The 24,955-nt window shown below is 34.5% G+C and overlaps 1 pseudogene; it reads right to left on the reverse strand.

The window, feature by feature from the left end:
- Nucleotides 1-24,955, reverse strand: part of LOC109093757 — a 50,011-nt pseudogene that overhangs the window by 21,806 nt on the left and 3,250 nt on the right.

Here is a 24,955-nt window from a genome sequence, read left to right on the forward strand (position 1 = left end):
TATATATGTATTATTTATTCTTTATAAATATATAATAGTATTCTCTTATAAATATATAAAATGAATATATATATATATATACAGTATGTTATTGCAAAAATTATACTTTAAATTAAACTTACATTTTATATACTTATAAATATTTTTACATAATTTATAATTGTGTATATGTAAGGTCATGTTATTATAAACAAAATAAATAAATATAAATACATATATATATGTGTGTGTGTGTGTGTGTGTGTGTGTGTGTGTATTGGTGTATATATATGTGGATATAAGAAATTTCCACTGCCTGTTATCTTAAAACGTGAAATCTTATGATGACTTCAGTTTTTGCTTTGCGTGGGTTTTCGTTACCATATCATTCATTACTACACATTAATTTGACACTTTATCCCAGTGCAATAGGATATGCTGACACGTGTCTAATGAAAGGACCGTTAGTCTTCTTGAAGATCTGTGAAGAGCTGATTATTTGTAAATATAGCTTCATTTGTAGTTTCTCAAGACAGTCCCTCTGATATGGATGAATTACACTGCTAATGATTCTGCACTGAGACACATACCTATTCTAGGACAAGGGTGGAGGTTTTGTCTGACTAGTTTAGCCCTCAGGCACATTTCATAATTAAACCGACCCAAGAGAAATGAGGAAGCGCGCAATGGAATAAATAGCTGTTAATCATACCGCAGAGCTTCTGTAAGGCTCTCTCAGAGTGAGACTGTCTGTCACAGACTCTCCCAGCACCGCTCGTCTCCAGCTCCACTGTGGTCCTGATCCACGACACCCATCCCACACACGTCTCCAGGTGCATCTTGGGAAATAACAGCTTACTACCCGTTCCTGGTTCATAGTCAATGAGCTTGCTCCAGCCTGGAAAGAAAGAAAGTTAGGAAATGTTTTGATAAATAGCTATTCCATACTTTGTCTAGGACTGAATTGGTAATGTTGCAAATGTTGGAATTAAGAATTATTTTGAGTGTATGTTGTTGAAGTTTTTAGGGTTACAGTTCTGCTGAAGAGAAGATCTTGCGAAGATCATAAACACTTGCTTTAACAATTGACTAAAATAAAAATTTCACTTATTCACTTTAATTTTTCCATGCATGACATTTAATTACATTTGTAATTGTAATTTTAATAAAAATGTACTTGATATATGGTGAGTAGATCCCTCTATATATATCAATTATAATAATAAATATTTAGCACCCCCTTAATGTAAGTCTGTGGTATTTTTTGGAGCACAAGATTAGATTAGATTAGATTAGATTAGATTAGATTAGATTCAACTTTATTGTCATTACACATGTAAGGTACAAGTCAACAAAATGCAGTTAGCATATAACCAGAAGTGCAATAAGCAGTAAGTACAGGATAAATAGTATTTCTACAATATGTTACAAATTGCAGATTTGTTACATATATGACAAATATAAGTAGCAAAAAGTAGCAAAAAAAATGTTAATGTGACTAACTAAATAAGCCCATTTGTTTGTTTTTGAATGAAGAAGAATCGTATTTTCTTTTTGTTTTATTCAGTTCTAATTTATAATATATAAATTAGCTCTTAATGTGTCTGGCGAGATATTAATTTTTTTCTGGCTATATTGTGGCTGTAATGAATTCTATAGCCAGTGGTTATTTAATGTGAAATTATGGGTGAAAAATTTAAACAGCGGACAGTTTTAAATGGATTGTGTAAACATGCATTCACATAGAGACCACACAAATATTAGCTCACACACACTTTGAGCTGCTGGGTTTGAAAATTTGGAGCTAAAATGATTATTTTATGCATGGAAGGAGCCTAAAGGTAACAACAAAATTTGTGTGTGAGTGTGGACGGTGCATGTCCACCCCTGCTGAATTATTCACCCTTGCTTATGAGAAACAACGGGGAGCTGTTTACTTTTCTCTCTCCTTCATGCTTTTATGTCAGATGTTAAAAAATGGCCTTGACTCAAGTTGTCATCATCCAGTGGGCTGGAAAAAATTGGCCTGAAGCTTTGACCAAATTGGTGTGTGTGAGTAAAGAGGAACATTTTCTGAGTCTCCAAACTCACCTGAGGGACAGTCACATCAGAGACACAACAAAGTGCATTCTGGGAGACACAGTCTACTTTAGACCAAAAGTTTACTTGATTTTTTTCCATAGGACATTGACTGGATGGTGAAAAAGCGAATGACGGGGAGGAAAAAAATATGGGTTTGATGACATTAGGAGACAAAGAAAGTTGTTTGAGGGGATTTTAATTAAAAGTTTAAACAAAAACTTTTTTTTTTTTTTTGGAATAACATGCACAAATGAATTGTGCATAAGCAAGTATTAAAGGAACAGTTCACGCAAAAATGTACATTTTGTCACCATTTAAAGCAGTATGATATTTTTAAGAATGCTGACTTTCATTGAATATACAAAATAATAATAATAACTTTTTTCACAGGATAAAAAGTCATACAGGTCTGGAATGACACGAGAGTAAATAAACAATAACAAAATGATAATTTTGGGGTGCACTGTCACTTTAAGAATATAAATAGGTTCGATTTTGATTTCATGTTGACTTGTATAAGCTTCTATTTTAATATCAATATTCACAGTTTCTTGGGTTACAACTGAGAACTAGCAACGGCTGTTTACCAGTGTATCTAGGAAACAACTCATGAGGGGATGTTAATAATGGAAAGAGCTTTTAAACATAATTTTAGGCTTTTGTTGCTTTTTAAACGTTTAGAATGAAACGTGTCTGCCTGCTCTCAAATGAGTGGAGAGAATGCAAGAGATGCAAGCTGCTTAGCAAAGGCAATTTCTACAGAGACCAGAAGCCGTGAGAAATGCATTATACTGTATAAGGCAAATGATATGATATTGATAGCAGTTGACTTCTGCGAAATAACCCAGATTGCTTTTATATTAAAGCTTATTGGAATTTGCATGAAGTCTGAATATATCTAAATGAACCAAAACCTAAAATCAAACTGACTTTGGCCTGCATCTAAAATTTTGAAATGCAAGCATGCTAAGTTTTGCATGAATAATTTTTCTTTTCCCATTTAAATGTTGCATGTCATTTTATTTTGTCTTTCCCCACTGTCTGCAGTCATAACAGACCCTTTTTTTGCAGCCAGTTGAGCAGCTTTGCTTTAGATGTGTCACTTCTTTAGCTAGTAAAACTGATATCAGGAGCTTTCAAAGAACTGCATAATGCATCATGCTGGCTATCATATGAAAGTGTGTGTTAATTCTGATGCAAGCCTCCTGTGACAATCAAAAGCAAGAAAAAAAGCACAAACCTACAGGGAATAAAACAGAGTTGCAGAGGGGTGGGGGGGGGGGGGGGTCAATATATTGAGTTTAAAAGCAAACAGAAATAGCTTCAAGGGAAAAGAAAGAGACGGACAGAAAGTGACAGGAAATTCAAAGCACAGATCCAGCCCTCGTGTGTGTGTGTGTGTGTGTGTGTGTGTCTGTGTCTGTGTCTGTGTCTGTGTCTGTGTGTGTGTGTGTGTGTGTCGCTCGGCTGAATCTGGTTTCAGACGGAGCAGCTGTCATTCACAGATCATAGGAAATGTCTGAAATTGCTATACCTAAACTGTATTTTGATTGTTTACTCCTTTTTTGTGCATTTTAGTGTTGAACATGCATCTAATTTCCACACTGACCTTGGTTTTATTATATTGATTCATTATGTTAATGAAACAAGTGAATATTTACATGCACTCTAGTGTTTGGGAGCAACTAAACAAAAGTCACTGTTATCAATTTGTATGGAGCAAAGAGTCTTCATCTATTCAGATGATTCATTTCAGTGAATCAGTTCAATCCACTGATTCACAGATTCAAATCTAAAAGGTCTGTCAGATTCGAACTGAACTTCACCAATTCAGTTTAAGGTTATTATTAAATATGCAATTTAGGAGCAGATTTATCTAAAATAGTTTATTGTTATTGTTAACTAAAAGTGAAATTACTTTTATGCATTTAGCAGATGTTTTTATCTAAGGCGACTTACAAAAGTAGAACAAAAGCAATTTGTTAAAAGCCAACAATGATCATAATTTATAATGTCAGGTTTATTAGACAACTAGATTAGGAGTCCAATAATGAAAAAAAAGATTTTTTTTTTTTTTTATATAAATATAAATATTATATGGAAAATTCAAAATAAATATATCTTGATGGAATGCTACAGAAAGTTACAAAAAATAAAATTTAAAACATAAAATAATAATAATAAATATTAATAAAAAATTAGGAAAACTTCAACTAGTACCTTTAAGGTACTTAAATGCATCATTTAGTGGTAAATAAGCTATGATGATGTTCCTTTTAGCTTTCGTACCTTAGGATGCCGGCCTACTGACGGCGTGTACCTTTTTTCTGAGAGTGTACAGTCGTGGCCAAAAGTTTTGAGAATTACATAAATATTAGTTTTCAAAAAGTTTGCTGCTAAACTGCTTTTAGATCTTTGTTTCAGTTGTTTCTGTGATGTACTGAAATATAATTACAAGCACTTCATACGTTTCAAAGGCTTTTAACGACAATTACATGACATTTATGCAAAGAGTCAGTATTTGCAGTGTCGGCCCTTCTTTTTCAGGACCTCTGCAATTCGACTGGGCATGCTCTCAATCAACTTCTGGGCCAAATCTTGACTGATAGCAACCCATTCTTTCATAATAACTTCTTGGAGTTTGTCAGAATTAGTGGGTTTTTGTTTGTCCACCCGCCTCTTGAGGATTGACCACAAGTTCTCAATGGCATTAAGATCTGGGGAGTTTCCAGGCCATGGACCCAAAATTTCAACATTCTGGTCCCCGAGCCACTTAGTTATCACTTTTGCCTTATGGCACGGTGCTCCATCGTGCTGGAAAATGCATTGTTCTTCACCAAACTGTTGTTGGATTGTTGGAAGAAGTTGCTGTTGGAGGGTGTTTTGGTACCATTCTTTATTCATGGCTGTGTTTTTGGGCAGAATTGTGAGTGAGCCTGCACTCCCTTGGATGAGAAGCAACCCACACATGAATGGTGTCAGGATGCTTTACTGTTGGCATGACACAGGACTGATGGTAGCACTCACCTTTTCTTCTCCGGACAAGCCTTTTTCCAGATGCCCCAAACAATCGGAAAGGGGCTTCATCGGAGAATATGATTTTGCCCCAGTCCTCAGCAGTCCATTCACTATACTTTCTGCAGAAGATCAATCTGTCGCTGATGTTTTTTTTGGAGAGAAGTGGCTTTTTTGCTGCCCTTCTTGACACCAGGCCATCTTCCAAAAGTCTTCGCCTCACTGTGCGTGCAGATGCGCTCACACCCTGCCTGCTGCCATTCCTGAGCAAGCTCTGCACTGGTGGCACTCTGATCCCGCAGCTGAATCCTCTTTAGGAGATGATCCTGGCGCTTGCTGGACTTTCTTGGACACCCTGAAGCCTTCTTTACAAGAATTGAACCTCTTTCCTTGAAGTTCTTGATGAACCTATAAAGTGTTGATTTAGGTGCAATCTTAGTAGCCTCAATATCCTTGCCTGTGAAGCCATTTTTATGCAACGCAATGATGGCTGCACGCGTTTCTTTGCAGGTCACCATGGTTAACAATGGAAGAAACAATGATTTCAAGCATCACTCTCCTTTTAACATGTCAAGTCTGCCATTCTAACCCAATCAGCCTGACACAATGATCTCCAGCCTTGTGCTCGTCAACATTCTCACCTGAGTTAACAAGATGATTACTAAAATGATCTCAGCAGGTCCTATAATGACAGCAATGAAATGCAGTGGAAAGGTTTTTTTTGGGATTAAGTTAATTTTCATGGCAAAGAAGGACTATGCAATTCATCTCATCACTCTTCATAACATTCTGGAGTATATGCAAATTGCTATTATAAAAATAACTTAAGCAGCAACTTTTCCAATTTCCAATATTTATGTAATTCTCAAAACTTTTGGCCACGACTGTATAGAAAACACTGAAGAATTTTGCAAATTAGCTTCCTCAAAATTGCACAAATTGGTAACTTGTAAATATGACTTGGTTCCCTGGTTGACCACTGAATCCAGACCATTTCATGTGCAAACTGCATCCGAGACTAAAACATTTCCAGATCTTACCCTGCCATCCAGGCTTGCAGATGGGTTTGACATGGATGTGTACGACAGCGTCCTGCGCCGGTCTCTTCTGACCACAGTCAAATGCTGTCACATGGATTTTATAATGTGACTTCTTATCAAAGCTCAGGCTTGCTGTGTTCCTGATGTTACCTGCACATAAACACACACACATTTACATACAGACACCAGCAAAGCGCTGTTTGCATGTGTGAATGTCTTTGTGTTTCTATCTTTCTGTGTGTGTGTGTGTGTGTGTGTGTGTTTCTGTGTGTGTGTGTGTGTGTGTGTGTGTGTGTGTGTGTGTGTGCTGACCGTTTCGGTCTATAGCGAAGGCTGTGTCCTGAGAGGTGATCTGGTAGTTGCAGATCTGGCTGTATTGTGGAGAGCAGTCCTGGTCTGACGCCTGCATCTGCAGAATACATACACTTTTCCCTCCCTCCGTCACCGAGCCGTGATACTCCAGCTGACCAAACACGGGAGAAAACTCATTCACATCTCCCACCTGCACATGCACCACAGCCCTGAGAAAGAGAGAGAGGTTTTTATTGCTTTTTCATTGTCCAGGAGACTTCATGGAGAAAATGTACTCACCCTCAGGCCATCTAAGATGAAGATGAGTTTGTTTTTCATTGGAACAAATTTGGAGAAATATAGCATCACATCACTTGCTCACCAATGGATGCTCTGCAGTGAATGGGTGCCGTCAAAATGAGAGTCCAAACAGCTGATAAAACAGCCACACCACTCCAGTCCATCAATTAACATCTTGTGATGTTTGTAAGAAATAAAGCTATCATTAATGTTTTTAACTTTAAACCATTGCTTCATGCTAAAATACATGTCCTCTATGCATATTATTGCCTTCTCCAGTGAAAAAGTAATTTTATCAGAATCAGGAGAGAAATCTGCTCGGATCAAGTACTGTTTACAAGCCAAAACTGTTCAAAACAAATATGTTGGTGGATTTTGATGTGGGAGGACTACAGGGGATGGACTTTTTCACTGGAGGAAGCATTATTATGGATTATGGATTCATATTTTGTCCAGAAGCAATGGTTTAAAGTTAAACATGTCCTGAAGAAATTTTTTTTTTTTTACTTTACAAGACATTAACTGATGGACTGGAGTGGTGTGGATAACGTGTGGATTATTGTGATGTTTTAATCAGCTTGCACTCTCATTCTGACGGCACCCATTCACTGCAGAGCATCCATTGCTGAGCAAGTGATGCAATGCTACAAATCTGAAAACAAAACAAAAACAAACAAACACATCATGGATGGCCTAAGGCTGAATAAGCAAATATTTTTTTAAGTATCAACTTAGATGTCTTAGATGTTTCTGTTAAATGTGTTGAGTTCATTTTTACTGCTGATTTCAGACTTAAATACTTTTGGCAAATCTGATCACAGTTTAAGATATTGTGTTAAAATCCTCCAAATTTTCCTCCAAACGTTTGTCATTTTTATTGTTTATACACACAACCATCACACACACATTTCTACATCTGTGTTTTATATATTTATGTATTAGTAATTTTAGTACTTTGACTTATTTTAAGTTAGTTTCTAATGTTTGCAGTTTATTTTATTTTTGCTTTATTTTACATTTATGCATTTAGCAGACGCTTTTATCCAAAGTGACTTACAGTGCATTCGGGCTATACATTTACATATATATATATATATATATATATATATCTGTGTTCCCTGGGAACCCATGACCTTTTGCGCTGCTCATGCAATGCTCTACCACTGAGCCACAGGAACACATTTTGATTAACTAAACAGTTTTTAATAGTTTTAGTTAACAATTACAGCACTGTTAAATATGTCTTTATATGCATTTAATAATTGGGATTACATGGAGAACAATGGAGACTTTTCTCCTAAGAAAAAGACTTCAGGACATGTGTCTAGAGCAGAGCTCACTTATTTCTCTAAATTTCCTTCTCTACATATTTTTTTATCAACCTATTAAAATAGCAATTATATGTCAGGTCAGGTTGTGTTTATCAGGAAAAGAGCATGGTTGGCTGCATTTTATTTTGTGATTTTACTTGAAGGTAGCGTTATAGTGCTCCACATATTCGACTGCTGAGTTAAAAGCGTATTTTAAGGGGACTGAAATGAAAAACAGCAACTAAAGCCAATTTAAATAGCATTTAGAATGAAAAATGTTCAGGTCAACAGTCAAAAACTCAAGTCAAACAAAAAGTCAAAAAGTTTTAAATCTAAATAAACAAAATAGGCTTTCCAAGACTGCTGCTTTATAAATAATACTAAACTAGTAGGAAGCAGATTTTTTTTGTTGTTGTTCATGTCATTTTGAGTAAATGCTGTGTAAATCAGACTTTCAATTTTGCATTTGCCAATACAGCTGTGCTGCAGGTTTTCTTGTGATTTTTGTGTCTATAATTATATTAATTTATGAGAAATGATTTGCGGTCCAGATCTGAACTAATTAGTGATCTGCTTTAGAGGAGACACATGTCCTGGAGTCTTTTTCCCAGGATAAAAAGCACTAAAAAGTCTCCATTTGTTCTCCATCACTGTCCAGGAGAAGCAGCGAACATACTAAAGAGATCTCGTTTTGTGATTTCTCTCTCCTGCAGGTCATTATAAAGTCTTCGGGGAGAGAAAGATAATTTTAAAAAAAAGGTCTAAAGGAAAAAAAGCACCTCCAGGTATCCTCACGACCAGTCCTGACACACTTTTGCGAGCTGAAAATACCCAAATAACAAGCTTGCATCATTCATGTCAAAGACAGAGTGAAAAGTGAGTAATGCTTTGCAAAGGGCAACAGCTCGTCTGACAAATGACAGGATTACAAACACTCCTGCTAATCTCCGCTATAATGTTAAAAACCAGAAAATACTCAAACACACATATGCATTAGGCATGTGTGATTTTGTGTGATTTTGCAGCTTTACTGCCCTTTAGAGTCCAATATCTCACCATAAACAGTAATGTGTGTGTGTGTGTGTGTGTGTGTGTGTAGTATCATAGATCCAAGCTGTCAAAGCCAGATACAGTGATACAGTAATCTTGTCTGGATTAAAGAGATACAGAGTAATGAGGAAAGTCTCTCTCTCTCTTTTTTTCTCTTTCCACAATTTCATCACTAACCTCATTTCTATCTCACTCAGTCACAAATGTCTTTTTCATTTTGTTTCAAAGGACTTCAAAGGTCTAGCTCACTGCATTAGCTCTGTTAAAGCGTCTTTATATCTGCCGGTGAAGAGAAGCGTCTTTGGCTCAGTGTTTGTTTGCAGCTTTCAGTCTGCAGGTAAACAGGTGCAGTGTTCATTATAGAGCTCTTAAAAGCTTTTAATGCCTGAAGGTTAGACACCTGCGGTTCATAGTCACTACTGAGAAAAAAAAAATAATAATAAATAAATAAATAAATAAAAACCTTGATTTTTGAGTGATAGTTCAGTATCCTACAGTTCTGGAAAAAAAAAAAAAAAAAACCTGTGAGGCATCATCTTGCATTTCTGTATATTTAATGTAATAAATAAAAAATTTGAAAAAACAATTTAAAAGATGTTTTCTTTCTTAATATATATTTAAAACTGTTGAAAAGCGTATTTTCAGCAGTGATATTCCAGTTTCAGTATCCTAGAAACATTCTAATATGCTGTTCTGGTAATTGGTTCTCAGTTATTAATAAAAAATAAAAACAGTTTTCAGGAAAAAAAAACTGCATTTATTTGAAATAGAAACCTGTCTTATAGAGTCTTTGCTCATCTTGCAATTCTACGTGTATAAACTGTACGCTAATGTAAAAAATATAAACTCTTATGCTCACCATACAGTAAAAATGTGAAATATTTTTACAATTATAAAAGAAAACTTGTTTCTTTTTTAATATATATGTAAAATTTAATGCAGCCGAATAATAGAGAGAGGTGAAAAAAATCTAAAATGAATTAAAGGACATCAAAAACAGGGAACTTCTAAAAGTAGGAAAATAAAAAATCTTCAATGAAACTGTGAATAATAGAGAGAGGTGAGTCTAGCACGGATGAATCATTTTAGAAATAGTTCACCGTGTTCCTTTCAGTTCAGAAACATCACAAGCATGAATCAGACTGAGGTGGAGAACATGCATTTCTTTAAGCACACACTGACTTGTGTGATCTCTTCTCTCCGTGTCCCTCCGGTCCTGTGCCACAGTCACGTGCTTGAATGATGAAGGTGAACTCTCTCTGACGCTCGCAGTCGATCGGTCCACGCGCCCGCAGACGGCCCTCTCCTGACGTGCGGTTCAGAACCACAGCCTCGAACGGTGCGCTGAGACCATGCACGTGAAAGCCACAGATTTCACCTACAGAGTGAGAAGACGACAGATTAAGACTTCCATTCTTTTCACCAACTTTCCTGTTTGCACTCTCAGGGTTACTGCTCTTTTTAATCCCACAAAAGCCTTGCAGTGAGAAGAAAGGAGGCAAATTCTTTACTTTTCTAGCTCTTTATGGTTTTCCCTTCGTTAAATTGTCAATATAAATAGACATGAACTGCCAGCCAAAGTTTGGTCTAGTTAAGATTTTTAATGTTTTTGAAAGACAGTAAAAACAGTAATATTATTACATGTTTTTACTGTAATACATTTTAAAATGTAATTTATTCCTGTGATGCGCAGCTGAATTTTCAGCTTCATTCCTCCAGTCTTCAGTGTCACATGATCTTCAGAAATCATTCTAATATGCTGATTTGCTGCTCAAGAAACATTTCTGATTATTATCAATGTTGGAAACTGCTTCATATTTTTGTGGAAATCACGATATACTACTATTCAAAAGTTGATGGTATTTTTTTTTATAAAGAAAGAAATTTATACTTGTATTCAGCAAGGACAAAATGAATTTATCAAAACTGACAGTAAAATATTTTATAATGTTACATAAAAATTCTAGTTGAAATAAATGCTGTTCTTATGAACTTTCTATTCATCAAAGAATCTTGGAAAAAATGCATCACAGTTTCTACTTATTAAGCAGCAAAAATCTGTTTTCAACATTGATTATAATGAGAATCTTATTAATAATTGAGACCTGATAATAATTAAGCAGCAAATCAGCATATTAGAATGATTTCTGAAGATCATGTGACACTGAAGACTGGAGTAATGATACTGAAAATTCAGCTTTACGTCACAGAAATAAATTATATTTTACATTATATTACAATATAAAATGGGTATTTTAAATTGTAATAATATGTCACAATATTGCTGTTTTTACCATATTTTTAATCAAACAAATACAGCCTTGGTGAGCAGAAGAGAATTCTTTCAAAAACATGAAAAAATATTATTATTCCAAACTTTTCGACAGCAGTATAATATCTATTTGAAATACACTTATAATGTTAGTCAAGTTGACATTGTCCCCAATTCTCATATGGAGGTGATCTTGGTAAGAAACCACCTAGCAACCACCTACAACAGCTTAGCAACCACGGAACACCATAGTAAATGGGCACTCATTATTGGTGAAATCTATTAATATGATTATGTGTGTGTGTGTGTGTGTGTGTGTGTGTGTGTGTGTGGTGTGTGTTGTGTAAAACAGCACTGCTGTCCGCACCGATAAGAGTATTCTCCATCTCTCCTCTCTTTGATCTTCAGAATAAACCCACATTCACCACATATACAGAACAACAGAGAGGAGGAAGAGCCAAAGAGATGGAGAAAAAACGCAGCAATCCTTTTGTTGAATAATATTTCACAATCTTTCATTGGCTATTTTTCTGCATGTGTGAGTACATGAGAACAAGAATGAATAATAGTGCATTCAGGCGTTAAAAAAGAAAGCTTTCAGAAGTATGTGTGGGTTTTTTGTTTGTTTTTTTCAGCTTTGCTTTTATCAAAATTCACTGACACTGATATAGCAAGTGGTCATTCACACAGCATTTGTTCTTGAATTTATTTTGCACTATTTTTTAATTGTTGGTCTACATGTTTTTATAAATGTCAGTTGTTTCATTTTCTTGAGCTTTTAATACATCCTGTGCATCACGAAAAAAACGCTTCCTCTGTTGAAAATAGCTTTGGATAAAAGCGTCTGCTAAATGCATAAATGTAAGTGAGGGGCGTTTATATATATATATATATATTGCAAGCTTTATCATACTGAAGGGGTTTATTTTGCAATATTGATTATCGTGACAAATAAAAAAAAGAAATATTGATTTAAGTTTAAATTATGTTATTATGAGAAAAGAAAGAGACTGTGGAGTGATATGAGGAATATGAATGATGTTTTCCTGAGAGCTGTGCAATAACACACAATAGTCTGTGCACAAATGTATAGAAGATGTGTAGATTGGACATAAACAGACCCACTGCCCATGATACTCAGTATCTGTGATATGTATAGTATATTCTTGCTATGCTATAGTCATAAATAGGGCTGTAGAGATGAACGTGACAGCGTTCATTACGAAGGTATGAAAAATCAGTATGGAGTGCATGAATTGAAGGCTGGATCACTAAAAGGATTCACACACACACACACACACACACACACACACACACACACACACACACACACACACACACACACACATACACAGTGTTTGACACACACACGCACACACACACACACACACACACACACACACACACACTGTATGACTGTGATTGACATGCCCTCCAGTATTTCCAATAAGCTGTCAGCTGAACACAAAGCTCAGAGAGAGAGAGAAAGCCCTTGAACAATAGAATTCCAGCTCATATCTTTTCCTTCAGTCTTCCTGTTTCTTCTCTCACTTTTTTCTCTCACCATATTCTTTAAACCAGTGTCTCTCAACAGTTTTCACTTCAGAAAAGACTTTTTTTGTACATTTTATATAATTCAAAATAATGGGGTTTTTAATATTTTAATATATTAATATTGAGCTGCATATATTGTAATAATATGCAAAACAATTCATGTAAAAATGCTGAAAAGGAAAACTTGACTAATTCTTGGTTTCTAAATGTCTCTCTCTGCAATCAATAATTCACAGCACAATGCAAACTAATTAGTAATATATCTTTGTGTGTGTGTATAATATACACACACATATTAACCCTGTGATGTTATCTTCATTTTTATTGCAGTTGAGAGCATTTAAATGTATTTGTTGGCATCTGTCTAATTTAACTGGCTTCTACTAAGTGAATGATGAGTTTTTGAGTTTGACGGGACACATGACCTTTGACCTCAACAACAAATGACTATTAACTTTGCTATGCATGATTATTAGCTTTTGTTATTATCTGCATTTATCATTTTATAATCAATACTGACATGTGACCCATTTATGAATTTACAGTTGGAGCTTTGTTTAGTTTTCAAGGTGTAATTATGATGCATATGCCTTTAAATCAATACCATAGTTTCCATAATCTTCAAAGCTGTGTAAGCATGAAACTGCTGCCGTGATGCCTAGTTAGACAATGTTTCTGTATGGTTAAAAATAGTGTGTTAAAAAAAAAAAACTTTTAATCCAAAATGCTATTAGCAGAATAGATGATTTTTTTGAGTGTCTATTTGTTGTTGTTTTTTGTAGGTATATTTTTGAATGTCATTTATGTGTTTGTTCAAGCTTTATCAAAGTTCATAAAGCTGTACTGAATTTAAAACCACCTATAATGAGGTTTCAGACAGGAACCATAACATCACATCTAATGATATAGTTCAAATGAGCTTTTGAGATAACGAAACAAACATTAAATGACTACAGTATGTATTATTTCATTAAAAAAAAAGAATTAATTTAATTCAACTCCTTGTGACACCATTACTGCTTTTACCTGCTGCTGAATTGCATGGACATAATTGTAAGATATCATTGTCAGCAAATGACACTTTTATGTCTAAATGAACACATGGCTGCGCAGACGTTGAACACTGACACTGAAACTTCTGTATGTTATTGGGACACAGCCAGACTATCGTGTGTCTCATTTACTGCCATGTGTTTGATCAAAGTTTACAGACTCCCAGCAGCTGTGATTTACACACACATACACACACACTCACAGACACAGCGTCTTATAGACCTTCACACACACACACACACACACACACACACACACACACACACACACACACACACACACACACACACACATTACTGAATGCTGTCTTTTATCATTCAAGCGCCTAGTGAGCTTCGACATGCTTTCTCTCCTCTTCTCTGTCACTCATGCTTTCTTTCACTTCAGTCTCTTGTCGCTTCTGATTTGAACAAAACAGCATGTGAGGTTTCCTCCATCTCCTGTTCTCCTTTCAGACAGAACAACTAACCTATAAACTATAAAGACAGTAACATAAAGAAGAATCAGTGCTTCTTATAAATCTAAAATATATACAGTAATGTAGTATAATTATATTTATATATAACAATGTAATGTAAACTATAATAAAATTATTATAGTAAAATATAATTATATTTTATATATAAATATATTATATAATTTTATAATATTTTTTGATTAAATGTAAAGATTTTTCAGCCTGTTACAATGAGTTTTATTTCCTTGCATACTGCACCCGTCACAAAAACACCCAGTCCCCATTGTGCCCATTCACTGGCAAATGGTCTATTATGCATTAAAATAATATTATATATATATTTATATAATAATTATACTATATATATATATATATATATATATATATATATATATATATATGGTGCCTTAAAGTGGTTGAGACATTTCCGATTAAATACATAACTTCCATCTAGTCAGAATAACTGGATTTATCCTCTGTTATAACCATAACTTAATTTGTTACTTTGAATGCTTTTATTGTGTGGTTATTAATTGTACATATGTTTATTTTTTCTGTACAGCACTTTGGTCAACTGTGGTTGTTGTAAAGTGCTTAACAAATAAAGTTGGTATGGTATGGTATAACAGGCTCTGCCTTTGGTTCATATACCGTCTACTGTTCTTTACTTTGAGATAAAGTTCTTTAAAGTGTATGTGATTAAAATCTATCAAAGCATTGCTTAGCAACTACATGATGAATCTTGCATTTGATCTAGCATTCACAGCATTTACTCAGCTCTTTATAAACCGCTGCTCCGTTACAGCGTTCAGCTCAAATCACTGGAGCATTACATCCATCAATTATTCAGCATGTTGTTTTGTAACCTGCCAGCAATTACCCTCTTAAGAAACTCAATCTTGCTTCAACATAAATTACGCCCTCTTAATTAATTACTCTTCATCGTTGGTTGCTGGAGAACCATTAATCACACTTTATATTTAATTACATTTTATAGGTACATTACCTGCAACACACACTGAAGACATTTGAGTGTCAAACACAAACCTAATTCAATCAGATCTGTGCTTTTACATGCATGGATAATATTTTCTTAGTTCAGTGTGTTTTCTTAGTTTTCTTAGTTCAACGTAAACACTTCCTGTGTCCCCATAAAAACAAAAGGCTTAAAAAACATACAAAATGGGGTTTTATGAAATTCAGAAATTGGCAGTAGTTTTCTGTGAGGGGTAGATTTAGGAGTAGGGTTAGTGTAGGTGATAGAAAATGTGTGTGTGTGTGTGTGTGTGTGTGTGTGTGTGTGTGTGTGTGTGTGTGTGTGTGTGTGTGTGTGTTAATTATCAATAAATAATTCTAACATTATAAATAATTATAAATAGTGAAGTATATTTTTTTAAATAAATATAATTAAATAGTATTTGTTAATAAATACGTATTTTCAATGATGTATGAATTGAGAAAATGTAATTTATTTAAAAGTTTTTATACATAATTATAAATTCTTTATAAATTCTAAATTATATTTATAAATAAGTATACATTTAAACAATATTATAAAATTATTTATTATTAATTATAAATATTAAATTCTAATATTTATAAATATATAATATGAAATATATTTTTATAAATATTAAATGTAATATTTATAGTTAATAATAAATAATTGTATAATATTAATAATTGCATATAATTGCATATGAATATAATTGTATATATATAATTCATGAGTTATCCTGTACGAATGTATTTTTCATGATAATGATTTGAGAAAATCTAATTTATTTTACTTTAATTTTTATTTTAATATAATAATTAAAAAATATCATATATATTTTGTCCCTGTAACAACAGAATTATTTAGCTTTTTTATTGGTGGTTTAACATGAAGGATATTACACTTTTGCTCTGTATTTTTATTTTTGATCAGACTATAACCCCTTTATCCTTTCTTTCTTCCTCCCCTCTGCGTCTCTCTCAAGGGAATGCATTATGTACACTAGTTAATTAATTTCCTTGTCAGAATACAGTCAGGGATGTTTGTGTAAAGGTCACATGTGGCATTAAATCACATCACATTAAATATCACAAGGGATACTGTATGTTGGGGAAGATGGGAACAGGTGGCGATAAAACATTTGTGTGTGTCTGTGTGTCTGTGTGTGTGTGTGTGTGTGTGTGTGTGTGTGTGTGTGTGTGTGTGTGTGTGTGTGTGTGTGTGTGTTAGATGTCAGGGATCTCAGTGTCTTTCTGAAGGGTTGGTTCTCTTTTAGCAGCAGCTGTCTGACTAGAATTCTGCCAGTAAAAACTCCACTGATATCCCCCAAAGAACTCATTTATTTAGGAGGAATAAAAAAGAGAAGAGATTGTTAAATCTGATATTTTAGTATTTTACGGAGATAAAATGAAAACCACCAATGACACTAAATTAACAGAGATGGAAAAATGAAAAGAAAAAGTGCTAGAGGGAGAGTAAAAAGAAAGACTTCCTTTTTGAACTATGCCAATTGTTTTTTTTATTATTATTATTATTAATTCCACCTTGAATCTTTTTAAATTGCTTTGAGATGTTTTAGAGTTGAACGTTTATTTTGATATTTTGATTTCCCATCTGAAACTGAAGGGTTGTGTGCCATTCAGAACTGAACTGAAATGCATTTTCAATTGAAGTGAGTTAGTAAACAGGATGCAGAATTGCAATTGAAATTTGTATGTAATGAAATGCATTAAAATTCAAAGAAATTAATATATGACTATTTTTTTAACTTGTATTTTTGAACTTATTTTTGAACTTTTGAACTTTACAATAGATAGATAGATAGATAGATAGACAGATAGTGTGTGTGTCCTCAGGCAGTGACTCAGTGTAAGTGTATCAGAGAAATACAGTTCAGCTGGAGTATCTGATACATTGGCAGCATGATCTGGCAACCAGCAGGGGATCTGGAAAAGCATAAAGCATCTTATAATCAGAAAGAACAGATTGAGTACACGTACACAAACACACACACACACACACACACATACACAAACACACACACACACACACACACACTCATCAACTGAGACTGCCTCAGGAAAGATGTGTGCGCAGCGCTGTACTACAAACCCAGTAGCCTATAAAGCGCTCATTTCTTGCTTTCTTACCTGCATATGGAACTGGTGCGTCTTTGTCCAGAGCCACTAAAGGAGGATCCAGCAGAACCACATCTGAGTTTTCTGTGATGACGCCGTGGTATGAGCTCTCGATCCACGGCTTGTGCTTATTCACTAAGAAAGAGATATGAACTTTGATTTACTTTGAAATCAAACCATTGACAATCTGTTTTGAAATACTTCTGCATTTCCAAACACAAGATTGCACCCCTCTTTTAATGTTCACAAAGGCATGATTCTCAGAATACTGTTCGGTCGACATGAATGCCACTCATTAGCAGAACTGCTGAGAAACCCCCTTTATTTTTAAGAGTGTACTTTGATGTTTTTTATCTGTTTAAAACAGTTGGTTAACTCAGTTGCACTTCCATCTCAATCAATGCATGAAATAGTTTCCAGGCCTGTTTCTTCTGCTTGATTCACCAACAGTGAATGTCAAACGTTGCACCGTGCTTGATCAGGCTGACTGGACTTTTCTTTCCTCATCAAAAATGAAAGAAGGAAAGAATGCAAGCCAAATTTTTTTCAGTGTTTATTTAAGAAGTTACAAAGGTTGTTTTAAGCATCACACAATAATGTAAATACACACCATAACAACGATGATACACAGGGCAATTTTTTTGCGCAAGCGATGTTACCTGGGGACTTTACCACTGAGAATGGGCAACAAATGTGCCCATCTGGATACTTGCCCGTTGACAGCAACATTTTCCAGCAGCATTGCTCAAAAAGTTGCCCAGTGTATCATCACCTTTAGGTCTACAACCAGCAGCTTTATGGATTGTTCTTTAGTCAAACTGTCTTTAAATGCAGCAGTTTTTCAAATATTCAAGACTCTGATGGCACTTGTAGAGAAAATTCATGTTCAAATTACATGCATGTGCAGTAAAGAAAGACTATAATTGAGGCAGATACACATTGCCGAGCCCATATTACAGTATGAAGTTGAATCGTAAATCAGTGCGTTTAACAACCAACCATTTAAAAGTGAGTTGGCAGCTTACAGCAGCCAACAATTTTTTATGTTGTACAATGAATAATGTTGATTAATAATTAAAAAAAGACTGCATATGAAATGTATCAAAGACATTAATTGACATTTTTTGATCCTTAAGACTACATACAAACTATATTGTTTGATTTCTAACCAGACACTAAAGAGAACAGAGACAGAAACCTGGCAAATTAAAATATACAATCATTTGTAATTAATTTATGGTCTCTTGTTGTAAATTACACCTGGGAAAGGTCAACCCACATGTGACCTGATCTGCTCTCACTTTCTTCTCTCATCCACAATTTTTCTTCTTATAAGAAATAAAGCATGCCCTCCAAAGGTCAGGGCCACATCATTTACTTGTTTTATGTCCCAGAGAGACCAACTAAAGCTGAGAGAAGCACAGAAGAGAGAGGTAAAGAATGGAGGACAGAAAGAAAGATGAAGGAAATGGAGAGCGTGAGATTGAATGGAGGCCAAATCACTAAAAATCGACTTCTGTTTGAAAGACATGGAAAAACAAGGACTTTCATTGACTGTTAAATACAGCAGTCCACTTTATACCTTGCAGAGAGGAAAACATATTTATTAAAACTAATACAAATGCACTAAATCAACCCAGTAACAGATTCTCATTCTGGGTCAATCAAAGAGCTTGCAGAGCCAAGCAAAAGAGTCTCTTTTTCTCACATACACAACCGAGGAAATAAAGTGTTAATCTGTCTCAAAGCTGTTTTAATCCGCTGGCAGCTGTTATGGGTTTTCCTACATCCCGAGTGTCCGATCTCCCACCCAAATGCATGCTCTCTCCTTCTCTCATCTGCTTTCTCTTCTTACCAATGCCATTGTGTTTTGTAAAATGGGTATTTCCAGCAAGAATTGTTTTAATGTGGCTAAAAAAAATAGCAACAAGAAAAAGTCAAAAAGATTCTTTTCCCAATTAAATGCAGTGTTTATTTCAACCAGCTTGATATTGATTCATAAAATCCAGATATCGGGATTCTATGCCAGTGTTTCCCACACGGCTTTTTAGCAGTGTCGCACCCACACGGATGAATCTGCTGCCAGATCTACAATTCCACGGCAAAATAAATCATATTTTATAGAGAGTATGTAATCAGGATTTCCTGTAATAATACTAATTTAAAAAAATGGCGTGTACCGCAAAATAATGACAAGAAAACACGTAAAACTTCACTGATTAAAATCTGATTTTTAAGATTACTATTTTTATTTAATTCACCCCGCCTTCATAGTTGTAATATATCAAATATGTAATATATACAATTGTAATATATCAAAGTTTTATAAAATAAATTCACTTCAGTTGGTTCACATGGTATTGTGTTTATTATTAAAGTTAGTGAATGAACTGCATATTTTGCAATTATTATTTGCTCAGATAAATGTATTTTATTAATTAAGTATATATATATATATATATATATATATATATATATATATATATATATATATATACATAATTTACCAAGTTAGCATTATCTGTGAAAAAAAAATGTATATGAAAGGAAAATAATAATATTACACAATTTAACCAGATTAATCAGAATTGTGATAAAATGAAATTAAGAAATCTGTATCAACACCCAGCCCTAAAATGCTAAATTTTTGTGGATCCTGGAATAGACGATATAGCTGTTTGCTCACTGTGGTCAGTGACCTGAAAGTGATCTTCTGATGGAAAGTTGTGAATCTGCTTCAGTGTCTTTTATATCTACAACATAAAGGTCTGCTTTATGAGATATGAGATTAACAGCATATTTAGGGCTGAAGGTTTCCTCAGCATGAAGCCAGTTAGCATTAGTACTAGTAAACAAGGCTTGTGGCTCCCAGCCACTGTGCTCATGATGATCAGCATTTCCCACAACAGCAGTGCAGTGAGCATTGAAGGAGTGCGACTGCTCCCCTGCAGCTTCAGTGTGCCTGTGATACAGAGGCACTGTGGAAGCACAGAGCCAGAATGGCTCCTTTACAGTCTTGTGCATTTAGAGCCAAAATGGTTCCTTTCATCTCATCGCTTATTGAGGGAAATGAGCCCAGAGCATGGAGAGAATGACAGAACTAGGTTACAGGAAATAAATAAATAAAATATAACCTTTTTTTTAGTGAGTTATGAAAATGAATGTTGTTTTGATCTGTGCAGATTTGATTGAGGTTGTGTGACAGTTTCATGTGTGTATATTCAGCAGAAATTGTTTTTGTATTATATGTAAGGGAAAGAATAAAGATGTAGATATACTTGTTTGTTAGATACTGTCAGGAACAACAGGGTTCCTGCAGGATTTATGAAGGTAAATGTAAGACTTTTAAAGAACTTTTTAAGACCAAGACAAAAAAATTGGGGAACACAACTCATTCATGTTCTCAAAATGTAACACAATAAGTTCTGTTAGCTGGACTTCAGAGAATAAAAGTGCAATTTCCATTACTTACAATCTCCATTACTTTTAATTCATTTGACAAAATATTAGCCTTGAATACTTGTTCCCAACCACAAGACTTTGGAAATATTTTACTGTACCTGCAAAAAAGTTATGCTTTTCTCAATATGTTTGTCTTTTTTCCCAAAGAGTCTTAAATCAAGATACATTTACCTGAGAAGCAAAAGAAGTGTAATAAGTCTTGTTTCGTGAGAAATTATCAAAAAGAAGCATGTGATTAAAACAAGAACAAATGTCAACAGACTCAAAGAGATCAACAGAAAAATCAACTTCGTTTGTATGGAGATAAGTTTTTTTTTTTCACACCCCACTAGCAGATATTTGTGCTTGCTTTAAGCATAAACTTACTTAATTTAGTTCAGTTTTGCAGAAAACAAGAATGCATACCTTCATTTTGCATCTCAAGTAAATGAATCTTGATGTAAGAATGTTTAGTATATATTTGTATTGGAAAACAAGACAAAAACACTGAGGAAGATATACTTTTTTCAGTGCATGAAACATTTAATGCTATGACCCACAGAAACCCTGAATAAGGATGAATGGAAAAGTTATGAGATTTCCAGATCGACTCCAAAAATATCCCCCGCCCCCCACCACCCGCCCATTTGTCTTGCTGTAGGGTCATTACCACCCAAAATAACCCAAACTCAGGACTGTAGGGTCATTACCACCCAAAATCACTCTCTCTGATCACATAATATGAAGATGCCTGATTAAGTGACTCTAAACTCTCCAGATGTTTCCATTAGGCTGCACTAATGGCACTGAGCTGAACTTAATTCTGCAAAGATTACTAAGATGAGAGGATCGGAGATGAGACCACGGACAGAGTTCGAGTGGACTCTCCTGGACCACACACACATGCCATGCTGCCCGGGGGTTGGGATGCCGTGACTCTGACAACTCTGGGATTAGCGACTTTGTTTTAGTGGCTAATGGAGAATTAATGGACAATTCAAATGGGAATAGTATGCTGTTTAAAAAAAGTTGTCAAAGTAATATCAGCATCACCTTTCCCAGCGCTGCTCCCTTCTTCAATAATACAGCACTGCGCACCCGTCAGATTTCCGTCCACACTTATTCCATTTTGATATTGTTCGCGACCCTGCTCGCTATGTTGTTAAAAGGATGACAAAAAACAGCACTTTTTTACTTTTTTACAATTTTAGCTGTTTAGCCTGATTTTAAAACGCATCATTGACCACATGAATTCATTGTAACAGTCATGAAATTTCATTTGTGACAAGCTGAAATAAAGCCGATAGCCCTATTTCAGGCATATTTAAGGCCGCAATCATGAATGTCTATTCCAAAAATTATTTTACTTAAATAAAAACAATATTTCCAAATAGATAAAACTGATTATTTTACAATAATATTCCAAAAATTATTTTACTCTTTAAAAACTTTTTTTTTTTGTTGCTAATGTGTAATAAAACTTTGAAAACTGAAACTAACAACCAGGGTTATTAAAGTTAATTAAAACTAAAACTGAAACTAATTTTTAAAGCCATAACAAACATCTTTTATTCTTAAAATAAAATAAACGGTTAACCATGATGTACATTAAAATAACTATCAATACTGGAAACAAAAAACGAAAACTACTTAAACTACAAAATCACTAAAAACTTTAACTAAAATTAAGAAATAAAATCTCAAACGACTACATATCATATAAGTGATCATGACTAAGAACATTTGCCCTTAAAAATGCTGACTCTTATAGAGAGCACTGCAACCTTTTATGTTTTGCTTCATTTTCTGCAGTCAACTAATAACCTATAATATTATATATAATATATAATATAATATGCATATAAATATAATAAGCATAATACTTAATATAAATTATAACGTATATATAATCTTAATACCCTGGCTGTAACCCTATAGAGCCATAGCAACCAGTATTGAAGAATGAGCATGGGTAGGATAAAAATAATACATCAATTTACTTGGATTTGGGCATAATATTCTATTTGACTTGAATCTCTTCTTTTCCTCTATACCTGTCCACTTGCTTAGAGAATCCACAGCCGGCTCCTGCTATGAGAGCCGAACATGCAACAATAAACCTTGTTTAAGCCTCTGAAACTCTGCCTGTATAACACTTCCATAGATCCTGCCATGCTTAAGAGCTACCGTAAACTCACAAAACATGGAGGGCGCGTGTGTGGAAGAGAAGACAGGTGTGAATGCCATAAGATCCATGAACACAAAGTGGATTGAGACGAAGCAATGCTGAGTGAGTGAAACATATGCGTGTGGTAGGCCCCTTCCCATGAACTAGCCAAGCCAACACACAAACACACATTCCAGAAAGGATGAACATGCTTAGCCTCTTTTTGTAGTAATATGCAACTTAGATGAGATGATGGTCGACATAATCGAACACACTCACACTCCCACTAATGAACTATATATGAAACATGGTTAACAATCAATCAGGACTGTGTCAGAACCCACACAGGTTCAGGCAGCTCGGCTTGCTTGATAATCAAATGTATGTAGAACGCAGCCTCAGCGAAACCAAACCCAAGAGCCTAACGAGGTCTGTTCAACCATCCTGATTCTAGTTCAAGCACTGCTATCTTCCAAAGAACCAGTCTTTCAGTGTTAACGTGATGTGTTTACTGTAAAAAAATACTTTCTAAAATCTGTAAGGCCTAGAGACTTGAAACTTGGTGAAATCAATTTAGGAACACAATGGCATGGACTCGTCCTGATTGGTCCGAGGAGGGCACTATAAATACAAGAAATGACATTTTTGACCATAACTCCTGAACCGTTTGTTATAGACCCATAACAATTATAATTTTAAACTGTTGATTCATCATCGTTCAAGCATGGCATGGGCCACTTTTACTTAAAGGGCTATAACTCTTGAAAGGAATGAGATATTTTCATTTTGCACTTTTATGTATAGGCCCAATTTAAAGAATGCTGCAAAAAAAAAAAATCTGAAAATAGTCATTTGCCTCTTTGATTTTAAGAGCTTAGAGGTTTGCTAAATAATACATGATATCTTTTTATGCACACACTTAAAGATCTTAAAGTGTCTAAACCATGATAATCACTTTTTGGAGCTGTTTTTGTAACATTTCTAATTATTTGAAAATATCACAAATAGTACAATAATATGATAACAAACAGTAGCAACATTTTGATTTAAAACACCTAAAATTACCATTGTTTAACATTTGTGTTTCACCGATAGTTTTAAACACTAAGGAATTTAGGCATCATAATATTATAATGAACTATAAGAAGGATGTTTCTTTCATGATGATCTCATTCATGTTGAGATTTGTTAAGACTACTTTAGTAGTTAGTAGTGCTACTTAGTAGTTGTAGTTTTTTAGCAGGTGGAAATGAGAATGTTACCGAACACACATAATATTAGCCTTATGCATCTTTATAAATCAGTAGTTTCTGCCAGTAAAAAACAAACGGAAGTGAAAAAATCAGTAGTTTCCACCAAAAAAAAAAAACAAAAAAAAAAACAAACAAATACATACAGCATACACCATATAACCAACCATGAAATATAAATATACTTTATTTGCTATATAAATAATGAAGTGAAAGAAAATCCATATATTTATTATTTGAAAACCCCAAAGGGCTACTAGGTTTTTCCTTTTTCCCTTTCCCTTTTAATGGCTTGCCCTTGTTGCTTTTAAACGTGGAACGTAACGCAATAGGGCTGACCTGAAACGTCACAGCTTCTGAGTGTGTCACATTAACTTTCAACAGCATCTGCTGACACACAACAACTACAAATAACATTCTAAAAATCATCCTCTTACACTAATCCATGATTTCCAGATGTTTATGATCATTCCAGGCTGAAATAATTTTGTTTATTTTGTGCAAAAATAAATTTTGACATATACTACTATGGCATACTACTACTTAGTTTTTTGGGAAA

Source organism: Cyprinus carpio, chromosome A15 (assembly GCF_018340385.1).
Source record: "Cyprinus carpio isolate SPL01 chromosome A15, ASM1834038v1, whole genome shotgun sequence".
Classification (NCBI taxonomy): Eukaryota; Metazoa; Chordata; class Actinopteri; order Cypriniformes; family Cyprinidae; genus Cyprinus; species Cyprinus carpio.